Raw genomic sequence first — 16,757 nt, forward strand, 5'->3', positions numbered from 1 at the left:
CCCAGTGCATGCAGGTGAAGCCACCACGTTCTCCTCAATTAGAAGCAGAAAAAGCGGAAGAACATTCCCGACACACCTGACTTCACCCCCCCCCCCCCCCCCCCCCCCCCCCCCGTGCATTTCCCAGCTCGTGCTCCCGGGGCGACAGCGGCCCATCCATCACGGGCCATCCATCCAGCCGTCCAATGGTGTAGAAAATATTAGCAGATAGCCTTTGGCTGCCTATTAATTAACGTGATTGATAAACTGCTGAGAGTTTGCCGGGGTGGACTTATGACTGAGGGAGGGGGTCGCTTTAAGCACATCAGACACTAACGACCTTTTTAATCTCAAGATCTCTTTGGGAATCGCGCACCACTTTGAAGACGTTTTATCACTGAAAGCGGCTCGTATCCGCTCGGGTTTCCTATAAGAATACTTAACTCTTTAGTGGGTGAGGGGACTTTTTTACTTGACGTTAAAAATGGACACTGTTATTAGTAATTATTATTAGTAGTAGTAATTTTAAAAAGTTATATTTAGGCACACTATTGGATTGCACTAAATTGTGCATTATCAAGCATACAAATTGAATTAATTAACTAAAAAAAATCAAATACACTGGTCACTAGGTGTCAGTAATGTCACTGTAATATTCAGTGAGACACACAAGCACCAGACTTACATCACCAAAACAACAGGCTTTTAATGCAGGTTTGAATGAGCTCACAACAGGCCCAGTAATCCCTATCACAGGCTACTGTTGCGGCCTTAACCCACGCCAAGCGGAAAGTCAACTCTGAATGCTCACTTCCTGTCTGCACCATTTACAGCAACACACAGGAACACAAGTCTTGAGTGTTAAGTTGACTGTAGGGGTGTTATTTCACCTCTAAAGCACTCTAACAATGTTATTTAAATGGTCATAAACAGTCTGGTAAGCTTCAAATACACAAATATTTGATTTATAAATAAGGAATACTTTGTGGAAATTCAGGTTTGGAACCAATTCAGTAATAAATAAATGTATTTAGATTTTTATAACATTAAAATAAAAATAATCCAATAGAATTATGTAATATAAATAACATACTATATAATAATAAAAGGGTTAAAATTAAAATATGATTCTAACAATAGTCAAATGAACTTTATTTGTATGACATGTACACAAAAATGTACAAATAATACTTTTAAAAAACGCAATCACACAGACACAGGTGCCAAACACACAGAAAACAAAACAGTGTGGTAAAACTGTCCCTTTGTGATGTCACAGACGGGCGGAATTATAATTAAACTCTCTGCCCTCCCCCAAGCTCTGATACTCTGTTTACAAAACAAGGTAATGTAGACGTTATTGTATTTGGGTGAAATAAATTAAAACAGACCTTTTTGGCGTGAAGCACAAATCCAAAGAAATACAGCTGAATAGGTGCAGATTCTGGAAGAACTATAAAGCTTTGTGTGCTATTGTTATTGTGTGTAGCTGCTCTATAGGAGTCTACTACTCAATACAAAGGGTCGAAAAATGAGCATAATAGGTCCCCTTTAACGTCTTTGATAAACACTTGACCATGTAGGTAATGTTAGCGTAGCATATAGGCTTGGCTCCCCATAAAGGTTTCATAATTCCCAGTATTTCAGTATTCCCAGTATTGATTGGCTCAGATGAATCATATGATGAGGACAAAATGACTCGTGTGTGCAAACGCTAATACAATCTGCAGGTTGATGCTATCAACAACTGACAGCAGTCTGATGAAGCGAGGTGCAAGACAATGAAAAGAGCTTTCAATGTAAATACAAGGAAGCAGACGAAAGATGCTCACTTATCTTGACAACACAGCGGGTGGGGGTGCGGCCTTCATTACGTCCAGTTGTTGCCTTAAGCCTGCAGCACAAGCGCAATTATAACTGAGCAGACATAATGTATGTACTGAAGGCCAGACGTTCCCCTGTAGAGCCCTTTTCATCAGGCACATGCTTAAAGGTTATCTCTCAGCAGCTTTCATAATCACCAATGTGCTCTGTGCTATTAGCTGAAAGTCAAGTTGCCCTTTGAGCAGGTGCGTCCCATCGCCACGACTGCTGACTGCTCACAAAGTTGGCCCAAGAAGCTGGGAGATAACAAATAATTGAACAATAACTAACATGGAAGTCTTGAGTACTCGACAGCCATCTTAAATCTCGTCGATATATTCAAGAATGTTGTGGACGGACTTTGAGGAGGAGTCAGGGTCCGGATCAGTAATGATGACCGGTGGCAGGAGTGAACATTGTACAGCAGGGGTGCTCATTAAGTCGATCGCGAGCTACCGGTCGTTCGCGGAGGTGGTACTGGTCGATCGCTGGTCATTAAAAAAATATCATCCCAGCATCAATGCCGTCACTTGATTGATATACAGGGCAGCCATTCAGATGACAACTGAATGTTGCCCTTCGGGCGACCAATCAAATCAAACAACGTCTCTAAGTGCAGCAGAACTTACGATGTCAGCCTATCATCCATGCCCGTTACTTGATTGACATACAGGACAACCAGTCAGATGACAACTAAATTTTAACCTTTAGGTCACCGCTCATGCGTAAACAACGATGCAAAGTGCTAAGCTAGTCGGCGAATTGCGAGATTTTAAGCCCTCGCTAAAGTTTATGGTCACTAAAATGAGTGAAGGAGCTGGACCAAGTAAAAAGGCAAAAACTGGACCAAGTAAAAAGGCAAAAAACATATCACTTCCATACGGATATGGAATATTATACGGATATTATGATACGGATATTATCCATGACTGATAAACATTTGGAAGTGTGCTTGAGGCTGGCTATCAGCAGCTACTGTCCGGACTATGCATCCCTGGCTGGTTCAATTCAGTGCAAGTCATCAAAGTAAACTCAGGTAATTACAAAAAATGTTAATAGTTAATTATGTGTGTTTTGCAATATTGGCTCATTTGGTTATGTAAGGTACATCAACATACATTGTACGTACAAATAATCCTCAATACATTTGAAAATAAATAGATGTTTTGCATTTTTGTAGTGGGTAGATCATTTTGACTCGGTCATTTTAAAAGTAGCTCGCATGCTGAAAAAGTGTGAGCACCCCTGTTGTACAGGGTCAGGCAAAATGATCTGACACATTTGTAGGTTAAATAAAAGGCAAATAAAGTTAAAAAAAAAAGTTTTACAGTAAACCTCGGATATATTGGATTCAATTGTTCCCACTGGTTTTGTCCGATATAAGCGAAATCCGTTATATGTGTATACCGGAAAATGTCCGTTTTACGCATATATCGAATTTATATCCGGTAAATGCGTAAATCGGATTTTATCCGTTATAAAAAGGCACTTCCTTGACTATGTTTCCAATGTACCTGGACGCGCAGGCAACGCTGCAAACGCTGCAAATGACGTTGTATAGCGGCCTGTCACGATTCGGCGAATCGGAGCGCCACGATGCGGCCATCCGATATATGCGAGGGAAATTTAATGGAAATGCATTGGAACGGGACTGGAGATTTTGTCCGAAATAGGCGAAATCCGTTATAAAAAATCCAATATATGCAATGAATTTTTATTGGAAATGCATTACAGAAAAATTGGTTCTTTTTTATCTGTCCGTTGTGAGCGAATTTCCGATATATATCCGAGTCCGATATATCCGAGGTTTAATCTATTTTTTTTCCAGTCAAAGCCATGAATTGGACTGGTGAGCATCGCACTTTCATTGTGAAGATGTTTATCAAAACAAACGAATATGGAACTGCAACACAACGAGTGTTCCGTTTGCGCTTCAATCTTGGTAGACATGATCCCCTACCAGCTCCAAGCACCATCTTGTTATGGGTTACCAACTTCAGAGCTACTGGATCTGCATTGAAACCAAAATCCGACCTCCAGAACTGATTTAATTTTTATGTACTTTTCGAAAATAAAAACACTTTGTTTCTTTACTTTATTTGCCTTTTATTTAACCTAAAAATGGGTCAGATAATTTTGCCTGACCCTGTACTATCAAATGTTCTTGTTTGTTTGTGTTTGTTTTTATTGAGATTCCGATATCAGTATGTGATGGGACGACCTGCTTGTGTTTTGGGTTGATGTTCAGAGTGCCTATGTCCGTGAATGCACCTCGAGGAAACGAGAAAGGATGAACAGATGGTTTGCATGTTTGGTAAAGTTGAAGAAGTGTCAGACTCTGTCGGGTCGCTTCAATAGTAACGTAGCATCAGGGAGCATGATCCATCATATTGGCCAACACAAACCTGGACCCCATTGAGAACAATACGTAGTGGTCTGATAATTGGAAAATTCACGCAACTCTGCACGGAAAGTAATGTGACATTCCGTAAATGCTCAATATTTGCCCAGGTTATGGTTAAACTTTCCTATCCACGCAGTGACTGACATCGTCCGTCCCCTTGGGGGTCACAAGGTTTAATCACTGTCTACTTTACCACAGGGTCCATTCAGAGAAATTTAACAGGGAATAATGTATCCATAAATTTGCCACATGGCAGCATCTTTCAAAGGAAAGATGGATTAAATGGATTAGTGCTCCTCCATAGAAGGCGCTGACATTTTCACAAAACAAAAAAAAAAAAAAAAAAAAAACTGAATCAAAGATATGTTTATTATCGTAATTTGTCGAGGTGCACACCCGCATCACACTGGGAGCTGTTACTCATTTTTGTTTTCCCTTGCGTGAACAGCCAATAGTCCAGTGGTCCAAGAAGAGAACAATTCAGTGAGTGAAACGACACAAAAGGGACATACAAGGTGAAATGGAACTCTGTGGAGCAATACGCAGGAGCAGGAAAACACTCTCTGCAGTCCTAATAACGCAGGAATTAGACTTCTGCTTGCGAATGACTAAATGGAGGAATCTAATTAAATAGAGGATTTGTAAAAGTATCTGTGTGCAGGATTACAAAGGCTGAGCCGGGCTAATTCCACAGAGGGATGTTTCTCCAAATGGCGCTTGCGGAAGAAGTCACTGGGCCACCTCTGCATCGTACGTGGAACTCCTTCTAGGTCACCGTGCTCATTAACTTCAATTAGAGGGTTTTCAACCCCCGAGCCGAAAGGTATACCCACTTGTCCCCGCGTGAAAGGCCACAGACCACATCACAGGTTCCACCATCTAGCCTCCGTCCAGTACCATTAGATCTTTATTTTATCTCGCCACATAGTGACTTTGGTCCAGCCTTCAGAGGCCATGACACACAGCAGGGTCTAATGAGCTGCCATAGACATGTGCTGCATCTACTCCACTTCAAAGATCACATATTCAAACAGGCTCACCCAGGCAGTGTGCCTCCCTTTATTCCATATTAACACAGGCGCTGGAGCCTAAACTCATTTTGAGGAGCCTTTGTACTTGTTTGTTTGTCACGGCTCACTAGCAGTGCTGGGAGGCTTATGGCTTCCTCATTGACTGATGCTGCAAGCATGTGATCACACCGCCATGCATTCAGCAACATCACACCGACAGTCTGTGCATTATCAAAGGCAGGATATTGCAGATTTTGTTTACATATGACACATTCTCCGAAGCTGCTGAAAGTCCAAATCAAAACGTGCTTATTTTTTGCAAAGCATGTAAAAAAATAACTGTACAATTTATCCTTTTCCACTTTTTTGACCCATAAATGTAGTTACAATGTTGTATTCCCGTGTCAAACCATGCCAAAGTATCAGATAATGAGGTTTGTGCATTTAGAAGTGAGCCCTGAGAGAACTTTGGGATGGCTCAAAACGCTCAGTTTCAGAGGGCCTTCTTACACTGGCAGTTTGTGATGTCACAACTGCCGGGCTTCCTAATATGGGCGTGTGCTTTAGGCCAGCTACGCTCTCCGCCCTCCCCCAAGCGAAACTTTCCCCGCTTTCCTCCAAGCATCTCTGTTCTCAGCTGACTGACAAATAATTGGAAAATTTCATGTGCAATTTCAAGATTTTAAGAGTTTATGGGGGATTTTTTTTTATCCTTTATCAAGTGGTGGGTGTATACATGCATCTGGATCATTGTTTACGTGAGATTATTGTCAGAATTCACCCTGTCATCATATTCACATCCTGTATACCAGGGGTCTCAAACACGCGGCCCGCGGGCCAAATGTGGCCTGCAGGACACTAGTTTCAAGCCCCCGCCTTTAAAATGAAAGTTTACTGTTAGTGCGGCCCGCGCAAGTTTGATATGGATGCTGTATGGTATCATGTACCCAGAAAAAAATTATTACGTTTGATTAATGTTCATGTTAAAGGTTAAATAACTGTTAATAGTTATCCTCCGTATCCGTGTGGAAGTGGTAAGTTTTTGGCTATTTAAGTTTAAAGGAAATAACTTGAAGGCTACCGTTTAGGTCGCTAGCTCTCTAGTTTGCGAGTTAGCATGTGTCTCAAGACCCTGCAGTTGCGCAATATGTTGTAAATAAAAAAAGTATAAATGTGACTATAGTCGTATTTTGTCATGTCTACAGGGCTCTAATAATGCTTTGTTCATTTTAATCTGAAAAAAATAATTTGTCTACCCACCAACTATATGTGGTTTCTTAGGTTTTTATTATTTGTCGTTTTATTATTATGATTATATTTATTTATTACTGATTGATTGATTTTCATTATTCTTGATTTGTTTATTTATTTTTCATCATCATCATTTTTTTATTTTGTGCAGAAAAATAAAAAATTAAGATATTTGAGAACAGTGGAATGTTTTATCAGAGCTTTTATTGTAGAAAATCGGAACCAAAGCACTGAAAAAGTTTGGATATTTTTCTGTTTTTAATAAATGTGTTGTTGTTTTTTGGAAAACCTGATGCGGCCCAGCCTTGCCCAGACCCTAGCTCCAGTGGCCCCCAGGTAAATTGAGTTTGAGACCCCTGCTGTATACAGTATGTTATAAATGTGGTTTCAGAGTAACTTTTGGCTGTTTTTACCATGTTGGACTAGTCATTTGTCACAAAAAATAGCTTATGCAGGCAATACTATTTAATGTCAGGACTAAGCAATGAATCACCATCTCATTTATACAAGAGAGAGACATATGAAAGCATCTGCGAGATGCTTACACTGAGTCTATTACGTTTTAAGACGAGCAACTCTCCTCACATAATAAGATGCTTCTCTGCTCCTGTGGGCGCTTTAAACTCCAAAATAGACTCGCCCCTTATCGCTCCCCGCTCCCATGTGCAGCATGCACCTCGGCGTCAACGTGAAAAGGATGATTCCACGGGTTAGGGCAGCATGCTGAGCACGTCCTCTGAGGTGTAATACACTGTGTCGCTACATTAGGATGCCATTCAGACAAACAGCAAAGATGTTACTAAGAAGATTCATGCCTCAGCACTGCAGCAACCGAAGATTGGTGGAGTACATTAGTTTCAACTCTTCTACTTTTTACCGCACAATTCATGAATAAAAATTACAGCAGAAAAATTTACATATTAGAAAAAGCTTTGGGAAAAATGGCCAATAAATAAACAAAATAATAGCATTTTCCTCTGATTTAAAATGAGCAGTGTTTCCCATACATTAATTTGTGGCAGCCCGCCATACATAGTATTTTTTATTTTGGTGATACCTTAATTTTTTTTTATATAGTTATATATTACTATATAATATATAGTTAATATTTAATATAGTTTTATAGATTTGCCACAACCTTTTCTTTAAATTTGTTCAATTTGGAGCTCAAGAACACATACATTCCTGACCCACTCATTAGTATAATATATATTTAAAAATAAAAACATTGAAATAAATAATATTTAAATAATGTGTATCAAAATTATTTATTAATTAAGAAAAAATATGTATTATTTAATTAATTAATTAGTTATTACTTTGATAAATTATTTACATTATTTAAAAAATAATTTTAAATCATTAATTTAAAACTAGTTTTTGTTTTTTTACACCTACAGTGATTATGGTGTTAAACATTTTTTTTTAAAAAGTCCAGAAACAGTTTTGCAAGTTTTCCTCTCTGGGGCTCTGTAGACACACATTGTACAAACCACTAATTTATAATTCAGATTTGTCATGTCATTAATCACCACAAGCAGCGATATGCACATGCAAATTAGCTCTGAGATTTGAAAGTTCAAATGCCCAAACATGACTCAGCAGTTCAATGGTGAGGCTGTCTGGCTCAGCTCGATGCCTCATTGCAGCGTCATTATGCTAACCCACCCCTTTTTAAACGTGTTGCTATGGACTCATCATTCCCATCAATGCAATCCCCAGCTGTAACGTTTCGCCTTTAATTGTCTGCTGAGATCACCCGCTTGCCAAATAGTGAGCTCCTGAGAGGAGAGGCAAGATGACAAAAAAGGAGTGAAAGTTTAGATTTTGGTTTTTCTCATCAGCTGGACTCATTTTGAATGAGTAGTAAATCTATACTACAATACAAACTGCACACTGACTACTCTAAAGTACATCCAAGTTTACTTTCACCGCTAATGACGTGATCATGTCAGATGATTGATGAACGCATGGATTCATTAAGCTATGGCAGCATTGGGGTAAGCTTTGCGGCTCACAGATAAGGTGCGTTCAGGGACTATGAAAACAAAGTGCGGCAGTGATGCATAAACATAAACATAAAATTGTAGGCTGTGACATGTATGCTCTACATTTTAGCTGAACTATCACCTTCACGGAAGACAGGATTTTCGATGTGGCTGAAAATAGGAAGTTGGTGGTGGATGATCTTGCTGCCACATTGTTTCTTTGGGTTAAAGCAGGGGTCTCAAACACGCGGCCTGGGGGCCAAATGTGGCCCGCAGGACACTAGTTTGAGGCCCCCGCCATGATATGAAAGTTTAATGTTTGATATGGATGCTGTATGGTATCATGTACCCAGAAAAAAATATTACGTTTGATTAATGTTCATGTTAAAAGTTAAATAACTGTTAATAGTTATCCTCCCTATCCGTGTGGAAGTGGTAAGTTTTTGGCTATTTAAGTTTAAAGGAAATAACTTGAAGGCTACCATTTAGGTCGCTAGCTCTCTAGTTTGCGAGTTAGCATGTGTCTCAAGACGCTGCAGTTGCGCAATATGTTGTAAATAAAACAAGTATAAATGTGACTATCGTCATGTTTTGTCATGTCTACAGGGCTCTAATAATGCTTATTTCATTTTAATCTGAAAAAAATAATTTGTCTACCCACCAACTATATGTGGTTTCTTAAGTTTTTATTATTTTTATTACTGATTGATTTGCTTTATTCTTGATTTGTTTCTTTATTTTTCATCTTATTTTGTGCAGAAAAATAAAAATGAAGATATTTGAGAACAGTTGAATGTTTTATCAGAGCTTTTATTGTAGAAAATTGGAACCAAAGCACTGAAAAAGTTTGTATATTTTTCTGTTTTTAATAAATGTGTTTTGGGTTTTTTTTGGGAAAACCTGATGCGTCCCAGCCTTGCCCAGATCCTAGCTCCAGTGGCCCCCAGGTAAATTGAGTTTGAGACCCCTGGGTTAAAGTAACCTTAAATGTCCATTGATGCCTTTCATTCATCATTTATATGTATTTAGATTTGTATTATGCATGGGCAACTATAGAAATGTGTCGAAATCGCTGATGACATAACGGGCAACATAACTTCTGGTTGCCAGGATGTGCGCTGTATTATACGAGAATGCACGCAAACGGAGGCAAAATTTAAACGAACATGTTTACAGGATGGACATTAAGCAATGTTCTATCCTGTGTGTGTTTGCCATTTAAGGGTGATGGTGACCCACTGGTCTATCCAATACCAGGATCCACTGGTGTACTTTATGGGCATTTACTATCCACCATGCACACACAAACAAAAGGCCACAAAGGTCGGTGCCCTCAGTCGACACTGGAAGGTGTGAAGGTCTGACCTATCAAGCTAGCGGTGCTTCAGGTGGACACTTTGAAGCGATTCGTGCTTGAAGGGGATGTTGAGTGTGCTGAGGAGGTTTTATGTTGTTTGCCTTCATCTTAGTTCAAGTAGTAACCTCAGCGGCCTCTGGCTTCTCCTCTTACTTGCAGCTTTAGCATTGTTCAGTGCACAACACTCACTGGGGTCACGGAAAGTCTCTCCCGAATTGGGAAGTCATAAGGTTAGGGGGTGTTATAGATACTTCTTGCTGAACCATCAGGTGCTAATCCCCCCCTACTGTTAAAGGCGACATGGAGTATTGGTGCACCGAGTAGAACTGCAGCCAAAGGCAACAGGGATTTTTTTTTTTTTCTTCTTGAAAGCGGGAGCTGAGCCTTCATATCGCTGCACTCTTTCACTTTCTTTCTTTCCCCTTCCTCTCAAGGGGGAAGTTGAAATATAAGTGAAAATAGTCCTCAACCAGTGTGTACCCCACCCATCCGTCGGGAGTTCTTCTGAGCAAAAGCAAAGGCAGTCGAAGCAGCGTTTAAAAACGAGTAAATGAGGAGGAGAGAAAGCGCTGCGTCCTCACTCAACGCCTCGTTGTCAGCACATCTCGCACGCGGCCTGGCTGTCACAAGAGTGCAAACCATCTGCGGGTCGGGGAATAATCACTGACCTCCATCTGCCTGTTTGTCTCTTCATCTGTCCATTTCCTCTCCCCGTCCTCGCTGTCACTCAGAGCCCTCATCTGCTCATCGGGGCTCCACTTGGACGTGGCTGTGATCGCCATGGTTCCTTCTGTCCAGACTTCCATTGCTCTCATTGTGGATTGACTAGAAAACGGAAAATGCAATCATTGGTTTGTGCCAATACATCGTAGTAACTCTGTTAAAGGTTTATGGCGAGAAACAGCAGGACTGGTTGGCAGTTAGTTTTAGACCGATTTTGGGAGGGGGGGGGGGGGGTGCACTACACGACTAAGTTAGTCATTTGCTCCAAAACGTCAGACAGAAACCCCCAAAAAGTTCCCCCCCCCCCCCCACAGGAAATAATGTGAATGCGAATAATTAATTGCAGATACCAAAACATAGGAACCAAAAAATTGTTTTATGAAGAATAATGATATAGCCAAAACAATTTAAAATCACATTTACCAATATTGAAGTCTATTGCTGAAAAAGAGAGCAGTGTTTGGCAACTCCATTCTAAATGATACAATGCAGGACTACTTTGTTACACACAATACTGTAAGAAAACTGCAACAGTGTATGACATTTTTGTTGAGAACCGAATCGTACGGAACCCAAGGTTTGACTTTAGTGACACAACATATCAATATTTCAATATTAGGGATGCTCCAATCTGTGCGCTATCCATCACGAAAAATCACGTGATAAATGCCTTTCATTGCCGATCACAAAAACCGATCACGTAAGCCTCGTACGATTGCAGCATGTAGCGATCACCGCATGCAGTGTAGCATCTTGTGTAGCTTCCTCACACTGTACATGGGTGCCAAAACAAAAACAATCATGTCTGCCATTGGAATTGCCAACACGTGGCATGACTCCATGGTTGACTGACTGCTGTCTCACTTGGAGCCCACCAATGGCTGCCTGGATGTCCTGCTATGGCTCCACCAATGTCCTCTCACATCCAAACTCATCCTCTGTAAGTGGATGATCGGTATTGGAATCAGAAGCATAACACCCTGATCGGAGCATTCCAATTCAATAGATCATATTGTGATATTTCAAGATACAGTATCGATACAATAACAGTAGATACCAGGGCTACTACTTCTGGTTGTCCAAGTGTCTGCCATTGCATCCTTAGAAGATTTAATGTAGAGCAGGCAATCTCATACGCAATGTGTGACTGTGGTCGTCCTGGGCTTGAACATGTGTCCATCCATCCCCACCCCACTGCAAAAAAGTTGAGCTAGCCGGTGACGTATCAACTATCAAGCCTGAGCTGTCAACTCGTCGTCTGGTGCCGCCCTTCCTGCTTCAGGTTTACCAACACACTTGGACACAGACACAGCAGCTGGCATGGTTTATTATTCATGGTGGATATAACCCCACTCTCATCCAAGTCACGACATCAATGTGACAGGGGTCACCCACGCAATATGGCCAGCTTCCGCTGGGGCTCGAACCTGAATCCACCAATCCTTGCTAAATGATAGATGATAGACAATATGAGAAATATGATCTCAGGGAAGAAGTACATTTGAAACACTTGCTAGGACTACGTTAAAAGGGCATAGCATTTCAGTATGTGGAATCAAACTATGGAATGGATTGAGTAAGACCCTCAAACAATGCACAACGATGAGCCAATTCAAGAAACAATACAAGCAGTTGATGTTTGCTAAATACAAGGATGAAGAGTCTTGAACCAGTCATGATGTGCTATACATATCACTATATTGACACTTACTATGGTACCCATTATGGCATTGGATGCTCATATCACCTCCTACTTCGGTACTTGGCAAAAAAAAACAAATTATATTAGGAAAGCAGGAAGTGAACAAATGTAACAGTTACTGATTGTAAAAGTACCAGATGGAGGGGTAGGATTTAATAAGCTTTGCTTCTTCCTACTCCTTTTGGACATGTGGAACTGTGAACTGATTATGTGATGCATTCAATTGTAATCTGATGCATGTTCAAATGAAATAAAACCATTACCATTACAAAGGAGACCTATTACACTCATTGAGTTGTAGACTCCTACAGAGCAGTTACAATCACCTGCAAAGAAACTTTTTAGATCTTCCAGATTTTGCACCTATTTCAGCTGTTTTTCCTTGGATTTGTGCTTCATAACTGGAAACAGTATTTCTTTTAGTTGTCTGACAAATAGTGACGCTATTTTAAACTCATTCCAAAAGCATGACATCTCACGTCTCATCAGTAGATCAACTCCAAAACACTCTTACTTGCTTGTAACCTTTTTCTCCGGGAAAAAAGTGTGGATTGCATCTGCCTGTAAGAAGTACAGCACTGTTTTGTGGATGCTAATAAAAGGCTGACTTCTTCACAGTCATTGTCTCCTTGTTATTCCGCCGACATTACAGCAGCACCGGTGTGGGCATTTTATGCAGTACACAGACATTAAATTCCCAGTTGTTTATTAAGTGCACAGTAGCACATATAAGGGATAAGTAATTGGTGTGTACATTGTTTACAAGCTAAAATTGTGTCAGCCCCTCCCCCTTGTTACCCTGCTACACAAGAGTTGATACTAATCTATCCGTCCTTTGAGATTACGGGAATATAAGAAAAGGCAGAATATAATGTGACACATTCGCTATCACAATATCAAATAGTTGCAGTATTCCGAGTTCCATGTGTCTCCGTTCTCTCACCCCAGCCCAGCTTTCATTTCTATTCTCCTCCAATAACAGGAGCAACAATGCACATTTACTATCAGACTTTTATCACAACAGGAAACGTTACGATGCATTCCAAGCCGAGATTCCGCTCACACTGCAGTCCGACGCTCGCAGCCCGATAAGGGATCAGGCTATGAGCGTGATTGCATTATTTCTGCACAAGCCCCTCAGCAGACACAATATGTTTGAGTGAGGGACAGAGTCGTGTTCCAGTCGTTTCGGTGCGAGCGTACAAGTTCAGTTTGGTGATTTCATCAAGTTTCACAATCAGACCTCGACGAGGAAGCTGGCATGCTGCGTGCGACCATTCCACTTTCAATGTGAATGATTGTGAACATGTGAGCAATCCGAGGGATAGGAGGAAAAAGAACTGAAGGTTTGAGACCTGGTCTAATCTCTGGAGAAAATGACTTCTGTTGGTGTTGATTTTTGTCAGGCAATCATGACATTGAGTTGAGTTGAGGACAATCATACATGATAAAACGCGGCTAATTCATCCCTGCTCACCTTCCATTTGCCCATCCAGTTGTTTATAGGCAAGATTCATATGAATTGGCAAAAATCACAATTGAATCATTCATTTGAATCACTCACGAGGATCGCGGGGGTGCCGGAGCCCATCCCAGCCGCCTTCGGGTGAGAGGCGGGGTACACACCCTGGACTGGTGGCCAGCCAATCACAGGGCACATATAGACAAACCACCATTCACACTCACATTCATACCTATGGACAATTTGGAGTCGCCAATCAACCTAGGAAAACATGGGATTGTTCCATTGAACAATGGTATGAACCGAATGAGCCCTTAAATCATACAGTGTCTTTGTCTAGGTGGGTGGAGGCGAGGCCGCTACCATACACACAGTGTAGACAAGTGTGCCATATTCATTCATTCATTCATTTTCTGCCACTTATCCTCATGAGGGTTGCAGAGGTGCTGGAGCCTATCCCAGCTGTCTTCGGGCGAGAGGCGGGGTACACTCTGGACTGGTGGCCAGCCAATCACAGGGCACATAGAGACAAACAACCATTCACACTCACATTCATACCTATGGACAATTTGGAGTCGCCAATTAACCTAGCATGTTTTTGGAATGTGGGAGGAAACCGGAGTACCCGGAGAAAACCCACGCATGCACGGGGAGAACATGCAAACTCCACACAGAGATGGCCGAGGGTGGGATAATTGAATCATATTTCACGGAAATTCAGTCAGGTCTGGAACCAGTTTACCACAATAAACAAGGTACTACTGTAAACTCTATAAAAATATATTTTTTGCTAATATTTTTAGGTGGGCCACAAGGTGGCCACACAGTCAGGAGATCATGTGTGGTTTTTCTACGGAGATCTATGCTCCTACCCTCCCCTATGGTCATAACTTTTGGGTCTTGACTGGAAGATCCAGATCATGGACACAAGTGGCCAAAATGAGTTTCCTGTGTCGAGTGGCTGGACTCACCAGAAGAGACAGTGTGAGTCATCCGGGAGGAGATCAGAGTAGAGCTGCTGCTCCTTCACATCGAGAGGAGCTAGTTGAAGTAGCTCAGGCATCTAATATGGATGCCTCCCAGACGCCACCCTGGTGAGGCATACCCAGGGCCCCGGAGCAGATCAACTACACGTTGGAGGGATGACATCGCACAGCTGGTCTGGATCTGGAAGAGGTGGCTAGTTTGAACCCCCATAATAAGACTTGGACCCGGAAAAGCCCCCCACACAGCAGCCATTCAGGGATTATGTCACATGCAGCAGAATGCCCTAATGCCGTTCAATTTGAGAACCTAAAAAAAAACAATGAAAACCAGGACAATGGGACCTGAAAACATTCATTCATTGACTGTAATTATCATTCTAACATAAACTGCTTTAACCACAGCGACCGTCTTAGCTTTAATAAAGTTATCAACATTAAAATTCAACCTGCCTTATTCATTTTTTATCACCTTTCCATGGCCATGTTCGGGATAAATTACCCAGCAGGCGTCTTACTCTCGTTACCATCACAATACTGCAGCACATAAAACTGACAAATGTGCTCATTTGACCCAAAACACTGAACTTTCCCATGCTGAGGGTTACTGTGCTTAAACCTGAGCGGACAACGCTGACACATCGTAAAGCATAGCAGCTACGCAAAAAAGGAAAACAGCCATCGTCAGCGTCATAGAAGGGATGCAACAACGTTTCGACAGCGAGGGTCAGAACAATAACTTCTGCGTTGATTTAGGTCGGAGTACTTGTTGCTCGGTACTGACATGGTGAGAAGGTGAGGTTGATTCATGCTTGGCTCCGAAGGAGCACCATGAAGCCTGAAAATGCCTGACCTTGAAAATGATGATGTTCACACACTGCTGTGTCACACTTTACAGCGTGTCATAAAGTTACTGTAAAGGATATCTCCTCAAAGATGGCTCCTTTGTATCTGCGGACAGCTGGCAGGAAATTGCAAGCATGAATAAAATGACGAATTCGCAGATTGATACAGAAAAACGAATCGATCCAGGAGCGAGGGCAAAGTATTGTGAATGAGAAAACAACGGGAGCTGAAGAGAATCTCCCGACAAGCTCATGAATTGCACGAAAAGGAGACGTGATAGGAAACAACGGTCTGGCAAACAAAGATGAACTTTTTAGCCGCGAAGGCGTCAACTCATCGATGAGGATGTCAATATCTGAGAGAACGCGTCTCAGCCTATCAGGGAGTCTCCATGGTCCCAATTAGAGCCGGGAGGACATGCTGTTGTCTGCAGCAGCTCCACTTTGCAATTTAAGCAGATAAGAATGGCTGCTGTTTGCAGGCTGGTTGCCATGGTGATGGATTAAAGTGCAGGCGAGGACGCCGAGGCAACTTAAAGTGGTTTAAAAGTCTCATCCGATGTCAAGGAACAGCCTCACCAAAGCCTTTTAGCCTTAGAACACACAAAGTACAGAGATAAAACACTATATTCTTCATAGAAAAGTCCTCTTTAATCATAGCGGTCTATGTGCAAAATCTATATTTTTGGGCTGATGACATAAGCGTTAACGTAATGCCTCATTTCCAGTTTTCGGACATTGACTAAGTGAAGTTGCTCTCTACTTTTATTAATGTACGTGCTAATTTCCTGTTCATAGCTGATTACTGTAATGCGGTTCCAGCTTGGGTTAATACGTGCTTAGAACTAATTCTTTCGTTTTTGCCACTTTAAACTCAAGCTATAGGGGTTAGCGTGGCTTCTAACTTAGCTATTCCAAGTCCTCCTTCAGTCCAAATGATACTGGTAAAAAAAAATGTAGTTTATTTGCCGCCAGATGGATGACTTTGAGAAAGTAACTGTTGCAGTTTGCATAATATTGACTTATTTATATGCAATACAATTGGACACCCCATGTTATCTACAAGACTATTTTCTTTAATCTTATATAAATAGCACCAGTCACGTCGATGTGCCTCATCACTACTGCTGTCAACAACATCAAAACAAAAATTCAATGGCTGGCTCAATGGGCTCCACATGCTATTGATG

General features: G+C 41.3%; 1 long non-coding RNA gene across 2 annotated transcripts in view; it reads right to left on the reverse strand.

Moving 5' to 3' along the window:
• Nucleotides 1–1,304: 1,304 nt before the first annotated feature.
• Nucleotides 1,305–16,757, reverse strand: part of LOC131105912 (uncharacterized) — a 51,064-nt gene continuing 35,611 nt past the window's right edge. The window contains exons 3-4 of one of the 2 annotated variants that reach the window (XR_009120017.1): nt 10,521–10,677; nt 1,305–1,873 (exon numbers count right to left, since the gene is read on the reverse strand). This is a non-coding gene — a long non-coding RNA (uncharacterized LOC131105912). Of the gene's footprint in view, nt 1,874–9,407; nt 10,678–16,757 lie in introns of those variants that run through there. The other variant, XR_009120016.1, reaches the window with a different exon arrangement.

The sequence above is a fragment of the Doryrhamphus excisus genome, chromosome 2 (assembly GCF_030265055.1).
Source record: "Doryrhamphus excisus isolate RoL2022-K1 chromosome 2, RoL_Dexc_1.0, whole genome shotgun sequence".
In the NCBI taxonomy this organism is placed as follows: Eukaryota; Metazoa; Chordata; class Actinopteri; order Syngnathiformes; family Syngnathidae; genus Doryrhamphus; species Doryrhamphus excisus.